Here is a 22,927-nt window from a genome sequence, read left to right on the forward strand (position 1 = left end):
CAACGACAACCCGACAACCCTCAGGCTGAAACTATTCAACACACAATGTAACAAAGACAACATGTTCAAGACTGAGTGAGATGAATATTTCCATTCAATTCAAAGGAACAAAAACTGACAAAGAAAATGGGGAGACAGAAGAATATACCCCAAATGAAGGAACAAGAAAAAAACTCCAGAGAAATATTCTAATGAAATGAACATGGGTAACTGGACAGATAAAGAATTCAAGGCAAACAGTCAGCACAATGTTCAATAAACTTGAGAGTAGAATAAAGGATCTCAAGAGAGCGCTTGAACAATGAGAAAATGTAATAAGCTCATCCGGCTTCAGCGCGGACTCACAGGCTTGAGCGCGGGATCATAGACATGACCCCATGGTCACTAGTTGAGCCCGAAGGTAGGTGGATTAAAGCCCAAGTCGCTGTTTTGAGCAAGGGGGCCTCTGGCTTGGCTGGAGTCCCCGCCCTGGCCCGTCCTTGCGTCCCTGGGGCTGGTCCCTTGTGTCCCCTCTCGGGGATACCCACCGTGAGCGCCCACGCACGTGCAAAAATGCAATCCGGAAGGCCAAGCAGTCAGCTTCAGCATCCTCTCCCACACAGGTACATAGGGGCTGTGAGTGCGGGGTGGTGGGAACAGAGACGTGGACGTGAGCCTGCAGGGCGGCGGAGGCAGCGCCGCAGGTGAGGGGGGCAGGGAGGGGGATTGGACTGGAAACAGCTTGGACCCATCAGGGTGAGGGGCGGATTGCCAGCCGGTGGGAGGGGTGACGAGGCCGCGTCTTCCCTCAGGCACCAGACGTTTTCAGGGACATCCACGCCTACCTCTCTCGGGAGGGGTGGCCACCATGGGCGACTGGGAGAAGGCGCACTGCCCCAAATTGGAGAGGAACCAGGACACGCTGCTGCGCAAAGGTGACGGGGCGGGGTTGGGGGTGCGGGAACCGGGCGGGGACTGTGGGGCAGCACAGGGGGCAGCGAGTGTTGGAGCTACTTTTTCAAGAGCTTCGCTTTGGGGACCACGATTTTGTTTCTCCCCAGGCCTCAGAGCCCCTAGCGCCGCTTTCATGGTTCACTGCCGACAGGCCACCAGACCCCCGGTGGAAGACACTGAGGACGCGCATGAAGAATGGACACGGAGGCAGCGAGGTGAGGGGTCACAGGCATGTTCTGCCCATTTGAAACTCACCCGGGGTCAGGTCCCCAGCCTCTAAACAGCTAACCGGGGACAGAGATTGCATTTAGCAAACAAGTGAGATGCAAACAGTGCAATGTGCAGTAAGGGGCGATTTGATACACTGTTTCCATGTGTAAATAATTACACATATTTATAGATGTGTTAATGAGCAGGAACGGTATAGGAGTATAAAACCACATAAGAAATAACTCATTCAGAGCACTTGTCATCACAGAAGGAGGAGGAAGATCTGGCGGGTGAGCAGTGCTCCAGGACAGCGCTGTCTGGCAGCCCTGGGCTCATTGCTGACAGGAAAGGATTAATCGTGATTAAGTGCCAGGGTCCAGCCCCGGGGAGAATCCAGAGGTCCCACAGGAAGAGATGGCATCAGAACAAGTTGAGTGAGAGAGCCGAATTCTTTATTTTCTCTTTATTCTCTCATTAGCATTTACTGCCAGGCATCTCTGCTAAATGCTGTTCTAGCTTTCTTTTAATGCACACACACTAAGTTACAATCACATGGTATTTTGTTTCACTATGATTACATATTTCCAGATAACAGTTAATTCATATCTATAAGCTACAAATCAGGTGGTAAGTCATTCAAAGTACAGATGTATAATAACTTGAAGAGCAATAACAATATCAGTACAAACTTCTAAAAGATTAGTACTAATTAATAATTCTACTTTACTGTTGTTGTGAGTCAAGGGCGCAGAGAGAGATTAGCAGACAAAATCATCAAGGACTAGCAAAGGACCACCGCTTGCTCAGGCAAATGGTTTTGAGTTCATGCTGTGTCCTAATTTTTCTCACAAGACTTCAAAATGCTTGCTTATTAAGAAATTAACATAATATCAAGAGTAACTTTTGCTTAAAGATACATAAAGTGCACCTGTAAGATAGCTTAGTAGCAACATAGTAGCAGAAGGCATTAATTGCTATGGCTGCTATGGATCCCACCACATTCCTATCCTTATTTTTGGAAAATACAAAAATCTCATGAGAATGTTTTACTGAGAAAAGCCCAGCAACTGCCATCAGTCACAAAACAAATCTCTGAACAAAACATTCTTTTCTTGTTGGCTGTGTTCCCATCCAAGGCCATGCAATGGGGTATTCCACTACACCTTACATAAGATTTTATTTAGTCAAATTTTATTTATTTACTATATTTATACACTAGTTAAGTTCTAACTTTATTCTTTCTAACATAATTAATAAGAAGAAATTCTCCTACAAACTTAACCCTTTACAAGGGATATCATAGCCAGCCTCTTATGTTTATGAGCCTAGTTCAAGGGGCTTACAGGCTTTTCTGTGGAACTTACACCTTCTGTCTCATTTCCAAAGAAATTATTATGAACCTACAGGGAAAGATGGTACTATTATCCCTGTGCCATAAATAATAGCACACACCCAGAAAAGGGGGGATATAAGGCCAGATTAATTCAAAAGGTCAAAGGGAGAAGTATTGTTGTGCCTTTTTTTGCGGTGACTTTGTCACCCTGCAGCTATTGGTCTTCACTGCAGTGACTTTGTCAATCAGCAGTTTTACATCTTCTGTTGTGACCTTGTCAGCCAGCAGTTGTGGGTCTTCTCCTGCTGTGACCTTGTCAGCCAGCAGTCATTGATCGGCTCCTGACAATTAAGGCAGCTGGGGTTGTGGGCCAGGGTAGGGACCATTGTATCAGGCCCTGTGTCAGCCATCTCTTCAGTGTGTCTGGTTTCATGAGGGTGTGGTCAGTAAGGTCCTTCCACTTTCATGGGTCTAGCATTGAAACACAGCTGAAGTCCAGATGTGATCTCTAACTTGACCCAATTGGTTTCTGTGGTCCACAGACCTAGGGCTCTGTTCCCAAGACTGTTTGGTGCTGACCAGACTCTGATGATTAAGGAAGGGCAAGGATGGTTAAATGTGTAAAGGTGAAAGGATAAGAAGAAAATGAGGCAAGGTGGTCATTGTACCATTAGACTGGACAAGGCCACTCTGAAACAGGAAGACAGAAAGGAGCCCTGGCCAAGTTGCTTAATTCATTAGAGAGTCATCCCCATATACCTAAGTTGTGTGTTTGATGTCCAGTCAGGGCCCATATAAGAATCAACCATTGAAGCCTGTCCAGGTGGTAGCACAGAGGATAGAGCATCAACCTGGGATGATGAGGACTCAGGTTCCAAACCCCAAGGTTGCAGGCTTGAGGGGGTTCACAGGCTTGAGTGTGGAGACCCTGGCTTGAGTGTGAAATCATAGATGTGACCCCATAGTCACTGGCTTGAAGCACAAGATTGCTGGCATGAGCCCAAGGTTACTGGTTTGAGCAAGAGGTCAATGAATGAGCTAGATTCCCCTGGTCAAGGCACCTATGTGAAAGCAATCAATGAACAACCAAGGTGCTGCTGCTGTAAGTTGATGCTTCTCATCCCTCTCCCTTCCTGTCTGCCTCTCTAGCTAAAAAAAAAAGAACAAATAAAGAATAATCAACCACTAAATGCATAAATGAATGGAACAGCAAGTCAATGTTTCTCACTCACTCTCTTCCCTCCTATTTCTCTAAAATCAATAAAAAATTTAATAAATTAAAATTTTTATTGATTTTAGAGAGAGCAGTGAAAAAGAGAGAGAGAGAGAGAAGGTGGAAGCAGACAGGAGCAGGAAGCATCAACTTATGGTAGTTGCTTTTTGGATGTGCCTTGACAAGGCAAGCCTGGGGTTACAAACTGGTGACTTCAGTGTCCAGGTCACTGCTTTATCTACTGTGCCACTGCAATTCAGGCAAATTTTTAAAAAAGACATGCCATGAACCAGTGTGGCTCCTAATAACGGTGCGGAATTGAGGAAACACACTTATCAAAACAAAAATGATGGGACTGGGAGGACTCTTCAACATGCCTGGCAATAACTGAGTGCCCCATAGCCCCAGTTTGCTTTATTATATAGGCATGTGCAAATCAAAGAACTTGATACAAAGTTGCACATCCAAGGCTAAGACAGGAATTCTCCCAAGGCAAAAACAGGATACATTAGTGAAATCTACCAACATCTGAAACAAACAAAAAGTCAAAGGAAGGGCATGTATATTGCTTCTAGCAACCCAAGGAAGCAAGTAGAATGGGTGCAAATACTCAGCATCACAGCCAAATATGGAGATGGAGAGGAGAGAACTCAGCCCTGTGCTAAGCCTTGAATCTACAATGGCTTTTTGCCATTTACGGTCCACAACATATTCCCATTTTCTTTTTTCTTTTTAATTTGTGTGCTGAGATTTCCACTCATCTGATTTCTTAGTTTCCCAGATTATAATTTGGAGGCAGACTGAAAAAATACAGAACAAACACAAAATTAGTATAGCCAATACTAACAAGATACCCAAATATTCTAAAACATTACAGTGATTAAAGCCTTTAAGCAAACTCTTGGCCAATACAACAATAATCCATAAAACTTTGCAGGGGTCTCCAAACTTTTTACTCAGGTGGCCAGTTCACAGTCCCTCAGACAATTGGTGGGCTGCCAAATACAGTGGTCCTCTCACTGACCACCAATGAAAGAGGTGCCCCTTCCAGAAGTGCAGTGGGGGCCAAATAAATGGCCTCAGGGGGCCGCATTGTGACCCGCGGGCCATAGATTGGGGAAACCTGCATAAAAGAGTAGTGTCCTTAACATGTTCACCAAGTCCAAGTTAGCACCAACACAATTCCAAATTTCCACAAATGCACCCGAAACCCAGTTCAGTCCATCAAAAGCTGTCACAGGAGCAAGAGTCCAGGAAACACATCCAGGAGAAATCCACATGGCACTGGAATTGCTGTCACACTTCTACACTCTGCAGCTAGTGTCAAAGTCCCAATGACCGCTGCTTCTAGCTGGTGATGACCCAAGTAGACTGGAAAAACCATCTGCAGCATGCATGAAGACGGAGCTTCCGTTTTCTTTAAACTGGAAAGATGAACCCAGGGGGCCTTATACTGGAGCTTTACAGCCATGGGGTGGTGAGGAGAACCTTGGAATACACTAAGCTGGGTGGCAGAGGTAAATTTGTAAGTTGGCAAAAAAGGAAAAAAGGAGCTCTAAATTAGGAGTAGGTTCCAACCTAAAATATGAATGGGGCATAGAGGCAGGAGAAATAAAAGAAAACTATATATTAAACAAAGTAGCAGAAAATAGGGCTATCAACACCCACAACAGAGATCTTCGAGGGAAGAATAAAAAACCTGAATATTCAGGCAAGACATAGTTAATGGCCTTTGTGTAAATGAGACCAGTCTACCAGCTACTTGGAAGAAATACCCTAGGCTCGTCCACAGTGTCATAGATGGGGCCATCGGCCCTGGGCACCTTCAGCCTTCAGTGGCAAAGCCCAGCATTCTGGGCAAAGTTAGGTCACAGGTGGCTGGAGCAAGGCTGGAAGAGACTGAACACTCCCTTAGAGGAACGAGGGGGAAGCCTACCTTCCAGTGTCCCTTCTTCCTCAGAGCAAAGGTATGTAATCCTGGCAGGCTTTGGCTTAAATGACCATCCTTTCCACTATTGAAGCAGGGCCCTGATGGAGTCCTATGAGATGCCATTGGGGAATTGGAACTTCTTGAGGGTGTATCCCAAGAGCTAGTATTTCACCTGATCTCTTTTGGGCTTTTTCTGCCTCTTGGTACCTTAAAAGCTATGCTCAGAAGATCTCGCTGAGGGGTTTGAGGATCCCCATCTGCCTATATAAACCTTTTCTGTATATCTGGAGCTATTTGGAAAAAGACAAAACAGAGTTATTAGCTGGATCAAATAAAAGAGAGTAGAAGTTTGCAGGAGAAAAGGATTTGGTGTCTCCTGCTCAACATTCAAAAGATATTTTTTTTAAAAGGTGAGGTAGATTTGCAGGAATTCCAGGATATGACTCCCCCTTTTATATTTTTAAAATTGACCTTAAATATTTGTTGGGAACACTTTAATAATACCTTGACTTTAAAGATTGTAAGAAATACCCGTACTTCAAAAGGTTTCACAAAATAGAGTAAATGCTTCTGCTACATATGCAGGAACATTGTCAGTTTTAATAACATCAAGAAGTCCAATAATAGAAAATGCATACAGTGAGCTATATAACATGCTTAGCAGCATCTCCTGTCCTAGCAGAGGCTACCATAAATCCAGAATTAGTATCCACTGTAACATGGACATAGGACTGTTTGCCAAATGAAGGTATATGAGTAACATCCATTTGCCAAAATTGTCCTGGTAAGAGTCCTTAAGGGTTAACTCCAAATGAAGGGACAGATTGTAGTATAGGACAGGATTTACCAATCTGCTGTGCTGCTTTCTGAGAAAGCTGAAACTGTTTACGTAGGGCTGCAGCGTTCTGGTGATGAATAGTATGAGACTGAATTGCTCGATCTGTCATGGTTGCTCCAAATAATTTTATTTTGGGTAGCTTGATCAACAAGGGCATTTCCTTGTGCTCCAGGGAGCATGGAGTGAGCTCACATATGTCCTATAAAACATGGAGCTCTATGTTGATGTACAGGTCTTTGAAGAAGGAGAAACTGCTGAAATAGTTCATCAGCAGTTGTCCCTAAGACAGCAGTCTCTATAGTGGAAACAACCATAAGTAAATATTTGCTGTCTGTATACAGATTAAGGGAGGAAGGAATATGGCAAATGCTGAAAAGCCATGATAATGGCATGTAATTCTAGTCTTTGAGCTGATTTCAAGGCAAATTATTTTAGTATAAATTTGTCCATCGATTTTAAGCCTGCTATTCCTGAGCTAGACCCATCAGTAAAGACTGTAGGTGCTTCAGGAATGAGCTCATTAACAATTGCCTTAGGAAATACATATGTAGTAATTAATGAAAATTGAACTATTTTATCAGCTGGGTAGTGAGAATCAATTTGGCCTCTAAAATTTGTAAAAGCAATTTGCCATTTAGTGGAAGTTTCCCAGAGCCATTGTTGTTGATCCTTTGAAAAAGGAACAACAATAATTTGAGGCTCAAAACCTATAAGCTGTAAGAGTCAAGCCTCCTGGTCAAGACACATATGAGAGAGCAATCAATAAACAACTAAGGTGCCCCAACAAAGAATTAATGCTTCTCATCTCTCTTCCTTTCTGTCTGTCACTATCTGTCTCTCTCTCAGTCTCTCACACAAAAAAAATTGCTTCCCTGTCTCCACACTCTAAAATAAATAAACAAAAAACTGGAATCGCCTGATCAAGGCATATATGGAAGTTGATGCTTTCTGCTCCTCTGTCTCTCTCTCTCTCTCTCTCTCTCTCTCTCTCTCTCCCCTGCCCTCTTTCTCTCTCCCTCTCTCTATCTCTCTCTCCATTCTCTAAAATTAAATTTAAATAAATAATTGAAATAGAAATTGCTACACTGTCAGTCTGCAGGATTGGAGATCTTCATTCCAAATGTTTGGAGTCATTTTGGCTCAGATAAACTCTTTAAAACCTCCCAGTTTTCATGTTTCTTATTTTGACAGGACCAAGTACCTAATATTATAAAAATAAGCTCTGCCTGATATATTGTTAGAAAATGGCAAATTTAGACTACTATAGTATGGCACTGACATCTTTTAGAACTGCTAAACTCCAAATATGACAGCACTAATGTTCTCATGCATTCATTAATTCTTAGATGTCCCCTGACAGGATTGAGCCTACCACCTTGTATCAGAATGATGCTCTAATTAACTGAGTTACCAGCCAGGGCATAACCATGGGTTTCATCTAACTCTCTCATTTAGGGATAGAGAATACCTCTTTTAGAACCAATAGATTACCACAAAAAAAGAAAATTTGCAGAGAGATAAAAAAAACTTACTTAACATAAGCAGGTAATTGGATCAACTGAGGAAGAAGGGGCAGGCACTCTCTTCCTTGAGAAGAAAGAAAAAGAAAAATGCAAAGGAAGGGAGCCTGCAGGGGTAACTGAGTCAGCCAGTTCTAGATTAACTACTTCCTATAGTTCTCTGAAAGGGTGCCCGGAGCCACTTTCTTCACAGAGCAAAGAAGATAGAACTTATCTGAAAACCCCTTCACTTTTCTCAAAAGCTGTTAAAAAACAATGTTTACATACCTGTAAAGCCAGAAGCCACGGCCAGGGCCACTATCACAGCAGCCTTCTGGCCCATGCAGGTTCGCATTGGATTCAGACAGTCAATAAAGAAACAATGGAGCCAAAAACTGGTGGGCCATAGTCTTTAATCCTAGCTTGCACCCGGCGGGCAAGTAAAAACATACACTGGGCTCCAAAACCCACTCACATTCAGTGCTCACAAAGCCACTGACTTATCCAAGTTTCCTAGTTTCAAAGGTTTCTAGCTCACCAGCCTTATTCTCCTCAGTTCCCCATCTCCTTCCTTATCCCAGATACAAACTCTGCACAAACTGGCTTCTCACTCAACAATCCGCCATCTTGGCTGCTTCTCCTGGCCACATGGCCTCTTTCTGCTCTCTGCTCTGCTCCCTCTGCTCTCTCATGCTAATCATCCCAGGAACCAAGAGAGCAAGCTCCCGCTCCATCCCCATTTTATAGTGTAGCAATCCAAACCCTTAATCCAATATACAAAATAGGGAAGTCTCTAATACAGTCACCCTCTGAGGCATGATAGGATTGTACCAACCCACATCAAAAATGGGTGGGAAAGGCTTAATCCCAAACCAAGCCCCAGGCTACAAGGATTCTCAACACACATTAATATCACCTGGGCAATGGCCTCTTTAACAAAGTGAGCATAATACATTTTATCTGCCCAACAATCCACCCCTATGCTCACTTTACTACCCACAATCTATACAACCGGCATCCCTGTGCAAGGAAATTAGAACATTACACAAATTACAACAGCAAAAATCATACAGTTTCAACAATTACAAAGGTACATTTCACCAATATCTGAGCACTTTGCCCAAAGTGCAAAATGTCCTCGGCCTTCTTTCTAGCCATGGGAAAAGATTCCCGGGGCAGGGGAGTGCTTCCAGCAAAGCCACTCCCCACCCCCATCAGGGTATTTCACATTGTCCAAAATCCGTAATCGGTAAGTCCATCCAACAAAGGAGCCAATGCCCACTCTGTTTGTAGTCTGGGAAATCAGTCCAAGCACATGGGGCGTCAGCCACCCCCCGGATGGCAGGTCTTACACTGTCTCAAAGAGGGGCACGTGGCAATGGCAGTCAGCATTTCCATCTTGGCTCTGGAGAGCATGATAGCGTCCATCCTATGTCCCCAAAATTGCAGACCTACCAGGGCTGTAGTAGGTGCTCCTTCCAGCTGGGCTCCCATCTTATGGAGTCTGTGGATTGCAACTCCAGCTCGATTCTCCTCATCTTCCAAAAAGGAACTGAAAACACCAGCTCCCATTGCCAGTCTCAAGCCCCGGGCTGCCGCAGCCTTCTGCCCTGCAGACCTTGCAGCTCCGGACCCAATCTCAGCTTCAGCCTCAGCCTCAGCCTCAGCCCTGGCCTCCCGCCACTGCTGGCTCTCTACAACATCCAGGGCAAGCTGCAACTCACGAACCTCTGAATCCTCCTCCAGCATTTGCTCCATTTCCAGGCGAATCTCGCAAACCTGGTCAGCCTCCTCCTCCAGCACTTCCTCCAGCTCCAGGGTCAGCATCGGTTTCTCCCGCGTTTGCTCCAGCTCCTTCCACTGCTTGGTTTGCAGGTCCTGGGCAGCCTCTTTCACAGAGCTCTCAGTTTCCTAACACATGGCTGTAAAAGTCAGCCAGCCTACAATCCCCAAAAGGACAGCCATGGGGAACCATAACACTAGCCAGTCCTCTACTCCAAAACTCAAAGGCTCCTTGCCAATCTGTATCAAATCCTGCCAACTATGCCAAATGTAAAGCCAGGAGCTGGGGCCAGGGCCACTATCACAGCAGCCTCCTGGCCCATGCAGGTTCGCATTGGATTCGGACAGTCGCTAAAGAAACAATGGAGCCAAAAACTGGTGGGCCATAGTCTTTAATCCTAGCTTGCACCCGGCGGGCAAGTAAAAACATACACTGGGCTCCAAAACCCACTCACATTCAGTGCTCACAAAGCTAATGACTTATCCGAGTTTCCTAGAATCAAAGGTTTCTAGCTCACCAGCCTTATTCTCCTCAGTTCCCCATCTCCTTCCTTATCCCAGATACAAACTCTGCACAAACTGGCTTCTCACTCAACACTCCGCCATCTTGGCTGCTTCTCCTGGCCACATGGCCTCTTTCTGCTCTCTGCTCTGCTCCCTCTGCTCTCTCATGCTAATCATTCCAGGAACCAAGAGAGCAAGCTCCCGCTTTGTCCCCATTTTATTGTGTAGAAATCCAAACCCTTAATTCAATATACAAAATAGGGAAGTCTCTAATACAGTCACCCTCTGAGGCATGATAGGATTGTACCAACCCACATCAAAAATGGGTGGGAAAGGCTTAATCCCAAAACCAAGCCCCAGGCTACAAGGATTCTCAACACATTAATATCACCTGGGCAATGACCTCTTTAACAAAGTGAGCATAATACATTTTATCTGCCCAACAATACCTTATTTTAAAAATCCAACACTTATCCTCTAATTCTACCTAAATTCACCCTCCCATCCTGGAGTCATGGGAGTAACATATAGACCAGGGGTCCCCAAACTGTGGCCCGTGGGCCGCATCCGGCTTCTGCCGCACTTCCAGAAGGGGCATCTCTTTCATTGGTGGGCAATGAGAGGAGCATAGTTCCCATTGAAATACTGGTCAGTTTGTTGATTTAAATTTACTTGTTCTTTATTTTAAATATTGTATTTGTTCCCGTTTTGTTTTTTTACTTTAAAATAAGATATGTGCAGTGTGCATAGGGATTTGTTCATAGTTTTTTTTATAGTCTGGCCCTCCAACGGTCTGAGGGACAGTGAACTGGCCCCCTGTGTAAAAAGTTTAGGGACCCCTGATATAGACAAAGGAATCACAAGCCCCTTGCATGAAAACATGTATTCTATAAAAGGTATATAAAATGTAAGAAATCTAACTTTGGGGAGCACGTGTCCGGTTGCCTCTTTGGGGGTCATGCTGCATCACCAGCTAAATAAATCCTACTTCCTTCATCAAGTTGTCTGGGCATTTTTGTCCTTTGATACCTGCAATAGAACCACTGACAGATAATGCACTGTACCCACCCCTGTTCCTCCTGACCACCACCAAGGTGTTGTTCTCAAGGTGCACACAACATAACAGCAGAGACTCACATTGAGGAAACATTTAAAAGGAACCATATTGCAACATAAAGCAAGTGACAACAAACTTCAAAGATTTGAAATTATATAACCCGTTTCCTCCCATCATGACAGTTGACCTTGAAATTATTAGTAACAAATAAACCAGGAACTCCTTATACTTACACTTATAAAATACTATTTTATTTTTTTTAAATATGGTTAACATCTATTTTTATTTTCAATTATTATCTGAGACAGTTTGTCACAGAGATGTGATATGTATTAAACAAAGAGATATGTGAATATATTTCACAAACTCTAATGGATAATCTCCTGTATAGTTATTAACATTACTGATGTTATTTTATGCTTGATTTCTTATTTACTTTTAATGAAACCACTAAAATAATAGATGTAATATTTCAAAAATGATGATAATAGGACAAATAATAGTGACATTTTCAGAATACTTACTGCCCATCAGGCATCATGTTAAGCTCTTATTTGTCATATTTAACTTAATCACCATGAATTCTGCCCTTGGAGTTTCCATTTCACAGATGAGAAAAACTAAAATTTAGAGAGGTTAATTCTGCCTAAATTAAAAAACTAGCAAGTGGCAGCTGAGATTTTGACCCAGATTGAAATGATCCTCAAACTAATCCTTTGAAGTCTTATGTTAACCCCCTATTTCTGGCACTCAATATGAAGGGGAAAAAATGCACAAGCCTTTCTGATTATTTTATATCAGTAGTTACAGTCTTGCCTGTAGATAAATTACCTGTGAAGTTTTAGAAAAAAACATCCCAAAGTACAGGACACACTTGAAATCTATTATATCCCTGAGGGTTGAATCTAGATATTAGCATTTGAAAAAAACAACCCAGATCTTGAAGTGATTCCAGCTTGCAGCCCACTTGAGACTGTTAACTGCTTGGCCCCTGAGGTAGAGTAGCAGAGTGAGTAAGACTTTCTTTATGTTTGGTTACCCACTCATCTACTGGTGGGCCTGGTCTGCTCCCGAATCTTGACTATTGTAAATAACACTGCAATGATCATAAGGGTGCATATATTCTTTCAAAACCGTGTTTCGGGTTTCTTCTCAGAAGTAGAATCACTGGGTCATAAGGCAGTTTCATTTTTATTTTTTTGAGGTAATTCCATACTGTTTTCCATGGTGGCTGCACCAACCTGCATTGCCACCAACAGTGCACAAGGGTTCCCTTCTCTCCACACTTTCACCAAAACTTGTGGTTTGTTGACTTATTGGTGATGGCCATTCTGACATGTATGACATGATATCTTATTGTGATTTTAATTCATATTTTTCTGGAGGACATTGTGCTAAATGAAATAGGAAGGAAGACAAGTACAACATGATTTCACTCATATGTGGAATCTAATGAACTAACACACAAAATAGAGATAGACTCATAGGTAGAGTGCATTGAGTTTACAGCTGTCAGGGGTGGGGGACTGGGTGGGTGGGTAGACAGATCAAGCCAAAAAGAGAGAAAAAAGAACTTTATGATTGGGAGTAAGATGATTTTTATTCCTGTTTGGCTACTTACAAATTGTATGATGATAGACTACATCACTTTCTTAAACTATGGAAATGATATTAATGACATCTTTTGTGGTGAAAATATCAATAACTCATGAAATGTTCCCAGCACACTGTCTGGAACTTTGGTTGTGCCTGGTAAGTGGCAGTATTTTGTATCTCTTGTCCATGCTCTGCAGAGATTTTTGGTTGTTCATGAAATCTTAAGTATGTATTCTTCTGTCCCTGGGTAGAAGTAAGAAGCTATTATCGGTCCCTAATTCTCTTTCAAATAATTAATTTCATGTCATTTTTAATGAGTAGTATGGGACTTATATTTCTATAGGAGATTGACAATATTTAGTAACAGGATCAATAAACTACTTATCTTGGGAGTAACCCAGACCACTTAATAATGAGACCTGTTATTTTATGCCATGATTAGTTAGTATTGATGTCTGGAAGTGAAAATTGACATACTTTTAGAGACAGTTTTTTTTTAATGTAGATACTGTCCTTTCCTCTGAAAACTTGTTTAATTTTCTCACACAGGTGTAGGCAGCAAGGTTGTTTGAATCAGTCTTTTAAGTGAGTGTTTAATAGAGATGAGTAATTGTTTGCAGTTGCATATGTCTATAGGTATTGCTTTTTCTTTTAGAAAGGGACAAGATAATTTGCCCAGTGACTTTGGAAAGTGCAGTCTTGGTTGTCCGCATATGCTTAAGAGTGTCTTTCCTTCTTGAATTGAAAAACTACTGGAGATTCCTGCCCCTTCATAACACATAATGGTAGGGGGGGACAGGCGGCCAATTTTATCTTCAGAGATTTTTCCCCCTTCAATAAAAAAGGAAATCAGTAGTATTTCATTCTGAGTGAAGATTATGAACACAAACAGTGGATAGGCTTTTCAGGGTGGAGCATAGTGACCTCAACGGATTGGGCCCTTCTATTATAACTTACCTCATCTTCAAAAGATATTTTAGATGTTATTAGGATGTGATAAATATTGTAGAGTTTAAAATTATAGAAGTGAGCCTAAAGATATGATGTGCTACCAGAAGTCTTATTTGGCAGTTTTGGGAAAAGCCTCTAAAATTTTCAGATTTTATTGGAGGTTCTCAACAACACCAATACACAGAACCAAGTCCACTGACCCCTGCAAAACGTGATGTGTGTCCTCCAAATGCAGCAGTGTAGCTACTAATCCAGAAAGTTGTCAGTTGAATATGAGTTTTTATTAGTGCCGATAGATTTGTAGATAGATGTGAGGACTGACAGTTTACCCAGCTCTCCCGCCCTAACCTCCTTTGTTGCTTGGCAGAGGCACAGCTGACCTGGGAATAGAAAACAGCAACAGTAGCTTTTGGGAATATAGTACCCTGGCCTGATAAATCTCAAAACTGTGTTCTTTGTCCCCCTAACAAAGACTGGACTTTGAACTTGTGACAATGTTGAAAAGTAGGCTTTGAGATCTTGCAGTTAGAAACAGGATTTTTTAAAAGAAATTTTACCTCGAGAGCTTGTAGGGAATGGAAGAGGACCAGCAGGATACAGTGGGATTTAAGGGTCGTAGCTTTGCCATTTTCTGGTTAAGGGATCTGGTATGATCTACTTAACTATCTCAGCCTCATATGTATAAAATGGAACATATAATTTTTATGAGTTAGTTTTGTTGTGTGGACAAAAACAGTCTTCAGTAGTTTGGAGAAACCACATACTGTAAGGTGCTGAACACATGTGAACATTTTTCTTGTTCAGTTTTCTGTTTTATGCATGAGAAACAGAGGTAGGGAGAGTTTTTAATTAGAAACATTTTGACTCTTGGGCAGTAGCTCATTTCTCTATCCTCCAAAATGTGGTCAGCTTGAGCTTAAGTCTTCTGTCAGCTATCAGTGACTGCATGTACCCCGGGTCAGTGTGCTCCTCCCCACAATGAATCTGGCCTTAGGAAGGGGGCGCAGTGTAGTATTAGAAGATTGCAGCTGGGGTTTAATAGGCACTGTGTTCCCAGTGCCCACTGAATCAAATCCCAGCTGCTTGACCTTGATCTTTCATCTCTCATTTTTTTGTATGGGGTAGTTATAGGATTAAATGAACTCTTCCTTCCAGTGGTGGTTAGCATATGGTAAATATTATTTCAAAGAATTACTAAAAACTATAGCATCTAGAGAGAATGGTCTTATGATCTTATTTTGGTAATTAAATTTCTAAAGAAAGACTAGCATTTGTCTCATATTTTTCATAGTTCTTCCAAATAGCACTTCACCTATTGTTCACAAACTTATACCTAATAATAAAATTTATTGAGTTCTTACTATATGCCAGAAATTGTACATACATATTTTCCCCACTGTGTTTGTGAGACAGACATTTTAATTCCCATGTAATGACAGTGCAACTGAGGCATAACAAAATCAAGTTACTTGACCAGGATTTTTAACCAGTGGCAGAGCTGACTCTAAACTTGTATCTGAAATACTTCAAAATGCGTGTTCTGTATTCCACTCAACTGTAAATATTCTTGCCTTCTGAGGAGACAGAATTATCTATTTATTTTTAAATAGCAATGAAAATCTATATCCTCACCTTATACCATAGGTATATTTCTGAAGTTTTGGACAAATAAATTGTTTTTGTTAGTCAAATCACATTCCAAATTTACAAGGAATATTATTTTTGCAATAAAATCTTCTCAAATCTTGAATTTAAAAAGCAAGCTTAGATACTAATCAGAGTGAGGCTTAAGTACAGTAATAATAGTATGTGATACCATGGAATGTGTTAGTATTAGTAAAAAATATAATTCTTTTGTGAAGTTGTTTTTGTTAAGGAGAGGACTGTTTATATGACAAGGAAAACTAAGGTAAATTTAGCTCTGCCAGGCTAGCTACCTATTTCAACCACTAGAGGGCAGTGTTGGCATTTAAATGGCAATGAAGATGTTCTTTAAATTGAGAAAGCTGTGTAAAATGCAGACTTGCTAAATTTACAAGATAGAAAATGATTTGATGAAATAATCTGATATAGAAGTCACTGTATAATAATATTTGTATCTACTGTTATTGGCAAGGTACATTCTGAAGGGAATCTTTTGCATCCCGTGCCTAGGGGTCGTGGGGATGGTTTCCGCAGGCACCAAAAAACTGCGCCTCTGGGGACTAGTTCAATTCCTGCATTTCCATTCGCAAATTTTAGGCATGCTGGACGTTTACAGTGTGAAAGAATTTTCCTTAAAACAGCAGTCACGACCACTCACTTACTAATTATCTTAAGGAATTCAATCCTTGTCACACACACATTCTGCTCATCCTCATTAGACCCTGTGCAGTCCATGGGACTGCTGTCCAAATGCCTTTTTACATAGATGGATAGATAAAGTCTTTGAGCTTTCAAGTCTCCCCTGTTTTCTGTGGAGCAGGAGCTGAATTAGGCAGTGCATTTTGTCTAACTCAAAAGTTGATAGACTTATATTATACTTAGTAGTGGCATTTCCTAGGTGTGTGCCCCTCCTTTCTTACTTAGCTCTTCCTCCACCACAGCACTTCCCAGAAGTACCTTTAGAGCCATCAGGCTGGAGGGGGTGAGTGTCCAAGACAGCTATTTAACAGTATTATTTTTAAAGAAAGAAATATTAAAAATTTTATTCGCGTTGTCTCATAAAGCATGCCATCCTGTTTAAAACATTATTTTAACGCATTGCAGATGGATCTTGAAAATTCTTGTGTTTTCTGTTCTAAGATTTGTGGCCAATCACAAGAATTCTTGGCTTTTCTTTTTTTTTTTCATTTTTTTGAAGCTGGAAACAGGGAGAGACAGTCAGACAGACTCCCTCATGCACCCGACTGGGATCCACCCGGCACGCCCACCATGGGGCAATGCTCTGCCCACCAGGGGGCAATGCTCTTCCATCCTGGGCATCGCCATGTTGTGACTAGAGCCACTCTAGCGCCTGGGGCAGAGGCCACAGAGCCATCCCCAGTGCCCGGGCCATCTTTGCTCCAATAGAGCCCTGGCTGCGGGAGGGGAAGAGAGAGACAGAGAGGAAGGCACGGCGGAGGGGTGGAGAAGCAAATGGGCGCTTCTCCTGTGTGCCCTGGCCGGGAATCGAACCCGGGTCCTCTGCACGCTAGGAATTCTTGGCTTTTCATTGTTGTCATTTAGTGAGAAACAATGTAACAAAAACACATCTGCTGAAGTTAAAAATTACAAAAGTAATTAACAGTGATTAGTCTCTTGTTAGTAATAAAAAGAACTATTTTTATTTCAATTTGATGTTTTTAATGTGCTCAGTAACCATACATAGTGACAAAGAACATGATAAAATTCTGGATATATTTGCTGACAATTTATGAGATATTCCAAGTAAAACTGATGAAAAAAGCTTTGACAGTGGAAGTGATAGAGTTATTCCTTCCAAAATGTGAAAAATAGTAATTTCAAGTAATTCTGAACCTGAAAATTTGAACAATTCCATACATGATTTTGAGAGTAATTTGAATCTTGGTTGCCAAGATAATGATTGGTTAAAGGAGGACTTTCAACTTAATTTGAAAAAATTTGTAGGTAAGTTTTGGGTTACAGTTATACTGTCTGATTCTAAGAACATAATTGAAGTCATCAATTTGATTTTTGAATTATTTTGTCATCAATCAAACATATATCATAACCAAAATGTGGGAAAGCACAAAATTTTGAAAGAAATAAAGTAGTCTCTTGTTACTCCAACAGATATGAAAATTTTTTTAGGACTTACAGTGCTTGTGGGGCTTACTCGAAAGGATACCTGGAAAGAATATTGGCTTACAAATCCAGTTCTAGCTGTCCAATAATTCCTCAGATGATGAGTTGAAATCATTTTGAACAAATCTGGATTTATTGGCATTTCAGTAACAATGCAAACATGACTAAATCAACAGAGTCTCTGGATGAGTTTGTTTGTCACAAACATCCCTGAGTAGACATCTTTATTTACAAGATACTCACCCAGAAAATAGATACAACTTCCTAAAACTTGAGGGCTACCTTTTTCCAAGTCAATTTGAGCTCATTTTCTCAGGTTCCGGAAGTATCCCAATGCCCAGACAGACAAGATGGAGTGCAGGTCAGCCTCTAGCTGTGACGCTGACAGCTACATTCTGCATGATTGTTGGTCTACACCAGGTCTCCATCCTCAGCCCACTGATCATGCAGACCCACCCACCCAGACCATGTGGAGATGGGGACAGTGGTCAGACATCAGCCACAATCACCATGGCACTTCCACAGTGGAACTGCATGCCCAGTGCTGGAGCTGTGGTGCCCTTTGCTCTTGCAACAAATAAGAATGCAGGTCCCTAGTCACTGACATGCAGCAATGGCCACAGCATCCTTCTCAGGAAAAAGAAGTTTATGGAAACTAGTCAAGTTTGCTCCAGCTTTGGGAAAATATAGAACCGCTTCTTTTAATATTTTCTTACACAAGAAGCTTTGTAAGCTTGCTCTCATGCAGACATGAGAAAAAACGACTGCTTGAGGAGGGTTTAGAGGTCACTGAAAATGTTCACTTGTTTATATAAATGGGTGCCCTTAGTTTCATGAGTCCTCGGCTGATAGCCATTAGCATGGCTGGCTTGTGAACGCTGAGGGTGCGGCACATCTCAGCCTGTCCCTGTGTGTCTGACTTTGTCACAGTCTTGCAAAACTGGGCATCCTCACCTAGACAGATGCATGTGATTCCAAGGTTGTCTAAGAGCTCGCTGAGACTCAGGAGCTCTGTGCCATTTTTGGGGTCTGGTGCTCTGTAAGTGTGGAGAAGCTGTGATTGCTCCCTCAGCACCCAGCTGCTCCCAGCACCCAGTAGGTTCTCCTCAGCTTTGCTGGGCTGTACAGACATCGGTGTGGGGAGGAAAGCCTTGGAGAGAGAGCGAGAGACCTGGTGTTTCTACTCTTGTTTTCATTGAACACTCTGGGCGACCTTGGGCTCTACTCAGCCCCACTGAGCTAAGTTCCTGTGACTTTAAAGCAAGGTTGGATTGAGGCACGACTGTCTCTGTAATTCTAAGACTGCTTGGCCTATGGACTTCATAAAACCCATGTGACTATGGTGGTGAGACTTGCAGGGAGAGGCCTTTATCTGTGTGCCCTGAGCTGGAAGGGACCTTTACTGGGCTAATGACAAAGGCTTCCCCTCCGTCAGCTCCTTGATGCTGTTACCCTTGATGATGGACTCAGCTCGGCTGCTACAGAAATTCATGGTCCCTGGGTTGACTGCTCTCATCTGCAAAGCTAATCACATTTTAAGCTCTTTGAGTTTTTCTTCTTTGAATAATTACTTGCTCTTTCTGCTTAACATATCTTTATTTACTTATTGTTATTGAATTTTTTTGGGTGACATTGGTTCAGAAAACCATACACTGCACACACTTTGTGTGCCCATCGCCCCAAGCAAAGTCTCTCTCCATCCCCACACCCCTTTAGCCCTGCTCCACCTCCCCCACCCCTGTTCCCTCTGGCTGTCACCACACTGTTGCCTGTGTCTGTGTGTTACACGTTCTGTTTTTCTGCTTAATCCCTTCACCTTCTTTCATCCAGTCCTCCTTCCCTCTGACAGCTGTCCCTCTGCTCCCTGTGGCCCTGCCTCTTTTTTTATTTTGTTCATCAGTTTATTTTGTTCATTAAATTCCACATACAAGTAACATCACATGGTACTTGTCTTTCTCTGCCTGGCATATTTCACTTAGCACAGTATTCTCCAGGTCCATCCATGCTGTCACAAAAGGTAAGATTTCCTTCTTTTTTACAATTAAGTAGAATTCCTCTTTGTAAATGTACCACAGCTTTTTATCCACTCGTCCACGGATTTTTAGTTGTCATTTAAATTTATAAATTCCACTGAAGACTCCTCTCAGACAGAAGGGAGAAAGGAGGAAAAAGGGGTGCGGAGATAGACTGAGTCACAGAGCTCGTCTGTTCAAACACAATTTTAACCACCCTGAGCTCCAGAAGGACGTTTCCCACTACTGCAGGGACAGGAGCATGAAAGGCCAACTTGTTAAGATTGAAGTGAAACCTAGCAACACCACAAACTATCAACAGTCTTAAAGTGAGACTCAGTCTCCCTCTCTGTCTGTCTGTGTCTTTCTCTCTAAATGCCTACGGAAACAGAACAGCCTCTCGTTTCCACACGCCTGAGGCTCCTGGTGGTTTAACCTGTGACCTTGCAGTGGGTCTGGCCCTGGTGGCCACCGAGGCAGGAAGTAGCCCATGAGCCCGCCCCATGGCAGGAAGTGGCCCATGAGCCCACCCCATGGCAGGAAGTGGCCCATGAGCCAGCCCCATGGCAGTGTGCAAGTTTTGGATACTTGGTATGTACATTGTGAGTGGGGGACACCCTGGTGTGTGTGAGTCCTTTTGTAGCTATCCTCCTACTGACCTGCTGCTGTTTCTCCCTGGGATAGGCATGTGTGTGTCTGTCCATGGTAAGAGTATCTCTGTGTGTGTCCCCAGGAAACTGAGTGTGTCTGTGTCCAGTAGGATTCTCAGTAGAGATGTGTGCAGGGTGTGAATTTGGGGGTATGGAAGCTCCTCCTTCACCTGCCTGCAGCCCAGCCTCGAAAGAGGGAGACTTTGGCAGAGTCCTGGGGGCTGGAGGGTGTCTGTGGCCTGCAGAGTGGTGTCTGGAGTCACTGCGTGGGGCTCAAGACCGGTACCCCTTGTCCAGGTCCATTTCTGGGAGTCTGGTTGGTGCCTCGTGGCCTTAGGAGATGGATTCCTAGGTTACACTCACAACAGGAGCCCTTGTGTTTTTGCTCCTTCTGCACCCAAGGTCAATACGTGTTCACAGAATTTGGATCCAGAGACTGAATGAGACTTAGGCGGATGTACTTGGGCACCGTGTTCATGTGGCACTGCCCCAGGAAAAAGGAAGAGGGTGCTGCCGCCATGCTGGGCCTGGGCCTGGAACCCTGTACAGTGGACACTTAGCAGGGAGTGGTGCAGAGCAGTCTGGTCCGGAGCGCAGTGTCCAGGAGCTGAGACAGCCTCCCTGTGGAGCCTTGAGCCTAGCGCGCAGTGGTCCTGCAGGAGCAGAGGTCACATTCTACATGTGCATCCATCCTGCAGGAAGGGAGCCCCTGGACCCCTTCTCATAGTAGCAGTGTTAAACCTACAAAGGTTACAGAAGAAGTCGATTATACTGAAATGTATTTTGGAAACATGAAAGAAATTCATGACAGAGCTATGGGTGCACTTTTCTAAATTAATACACTAAATAGTAAATGTAGGGACAGGCCTACTAACTGGTTATTTCGAAGGGTTACCAGCCTGAGAGACTGACATTTACAACGTGGAGTGAAAAACCATGGTTTTTAGCTCAAGTTCCTGGCTGTGGTGATGCCACTTGGCATTGTTGCTTCCATTCATATGAGAGCAAACGAGGAATATCTCTTGGAGGCTGGTAAAAATAAATATATATATTTTTTTCTATTTACAGATGGAATATTTGGGAGGGAGTGCCCTCTAGTGCCATCGCAGTGAAAGTTCAATTCTCCTCACTGATCTCAGGCTGCTCATCCTTGACAGGTTGTGGGGACTCCAATCTGAACCTGAGAGAGAGAGTTGGAAATGGACTGAACTGCAAATGCCCAGAGGGAAGGCTGCAGGCCACGGGACGTTTATGTGCAGGGGCCTGTGTGAGGGGATTTCACACACGCAACCTCCTTGACTGGTCCCCACAACCCTGTCAGCTGGAAATTATTAGCTTAATTTTTTAGATAAAAAAAGATATTCATATTCTATGAGAACTTAGCCCCAGTTCCTGAGTTTTCATAAAAGCAGAAATGTACATGAGAAGAAGGCACAGAATAGTAGTTAAGTTTGAGCTGTGGGGTCCTCCTGCCTGAGCTCCATCCAGCACTTATGGCTGGGTGACCTTGGGGAAACTGCATAAATGGTTTGTGCCTTAGTTTCCCCATCAGTGAAACCAGGATAATAACAGTGCCAACCTAAGGTTGTTGTTTTCTGTGTTGATATTTTTACTGCTCCAGGAAACAGTGTCAGGTGCATAGAAATTGACCCACACGTGTTGTAGGAGTAATTGAAAACTGAAAATAAATGATAACTTTTAGATCCCAGATGGTGGATCCGAAAAGAGGAAGGTGTTGACATCATCCTGCAGGTCACAAAATAGCCAGTTAATTCCAGCCAATGATGACTGTGCTCAAGCATGAATCCATGGGATCCCAGCCCCTAGCAGACAGAAGTGAGGATCAAGGCCGTGGTAGCCAGTGCTGCCTTTGCTGGGGTAGAGACATCGATGAGCCTAGTCCTCAGCACAGTGAGCTCATGTTCCAGTGGGGAAGATGGCAAGTAGACATAGTAATAATACAATGTCAGGAAGTGGACGGAATCAGAAAGGCCAGTGAGACAGACAGTAGGACAGCAATCTTGTGAATTCGAGTAAGAAAACATTATAGTCAGAATTATGCAGGAAGTATTTATTGTGCATATTTCAAATGCAGTTACGTCCATAAAATATGTCTGGATAAGTGCAAACCTTTCTGTTAGCTCATTAGTTCCCTTTATTATAGGAACATGCTTCTGTTTTTGCCTCTACTGCTATTTCTCACTTGCTTTCTGGCACCAGCCATCACTTTCTGTTTATAGTATCATTCTTAGACTCCGGGATTCACATAGAGCAAGGTTTTCTGGTCATGTTTTACTATTAATTAATTTGCCACCGCGTTATATTTTTTCCTGTTTTTCTTTCTTTTTTTTTTTTTTGTATTTTTCTGAAGTTGGAAACGAGGAGGCAGTCAGACAGACTCCCGCATGTGCCAGAACAGGACTCACCTGGCACACCCACCAAGGGGCAATTCTCTGCCCATCCAGTGTGTCACTCTGCTGTGACCAGAGCCACTCTACCACTTGAGGCAGAGGCCAAAGAGCCATCCTCAGCACCTGGGCCATATTTGCTCCAATGGAGCCTCAGCTGTGGAAGGGCACGAGAAAGACAGAGAGGAAGGGGGGGTTGGATTAGCAGATGGGCACCTGTCTTGT

Source organism: Saccopteryx bilineata, unplaced genomic scaffold, assembly GCF_036850765.1.
Source record: "Saccopteryx bilineata isolate mSacBil1 unplaced genomic scaffold, mSacBil1_pri_phased_curated manual_scaffold_14, whole genome shotgun sequence".
In the NCBI taxonomy this organism is placed as follows: domain Eukaryota; kingdom Metazoa; phylum Chordata; class Mammalia; order Chiroptera; family Emballonuridae; genus Saccopteryx; species Saccopteryx bilineata.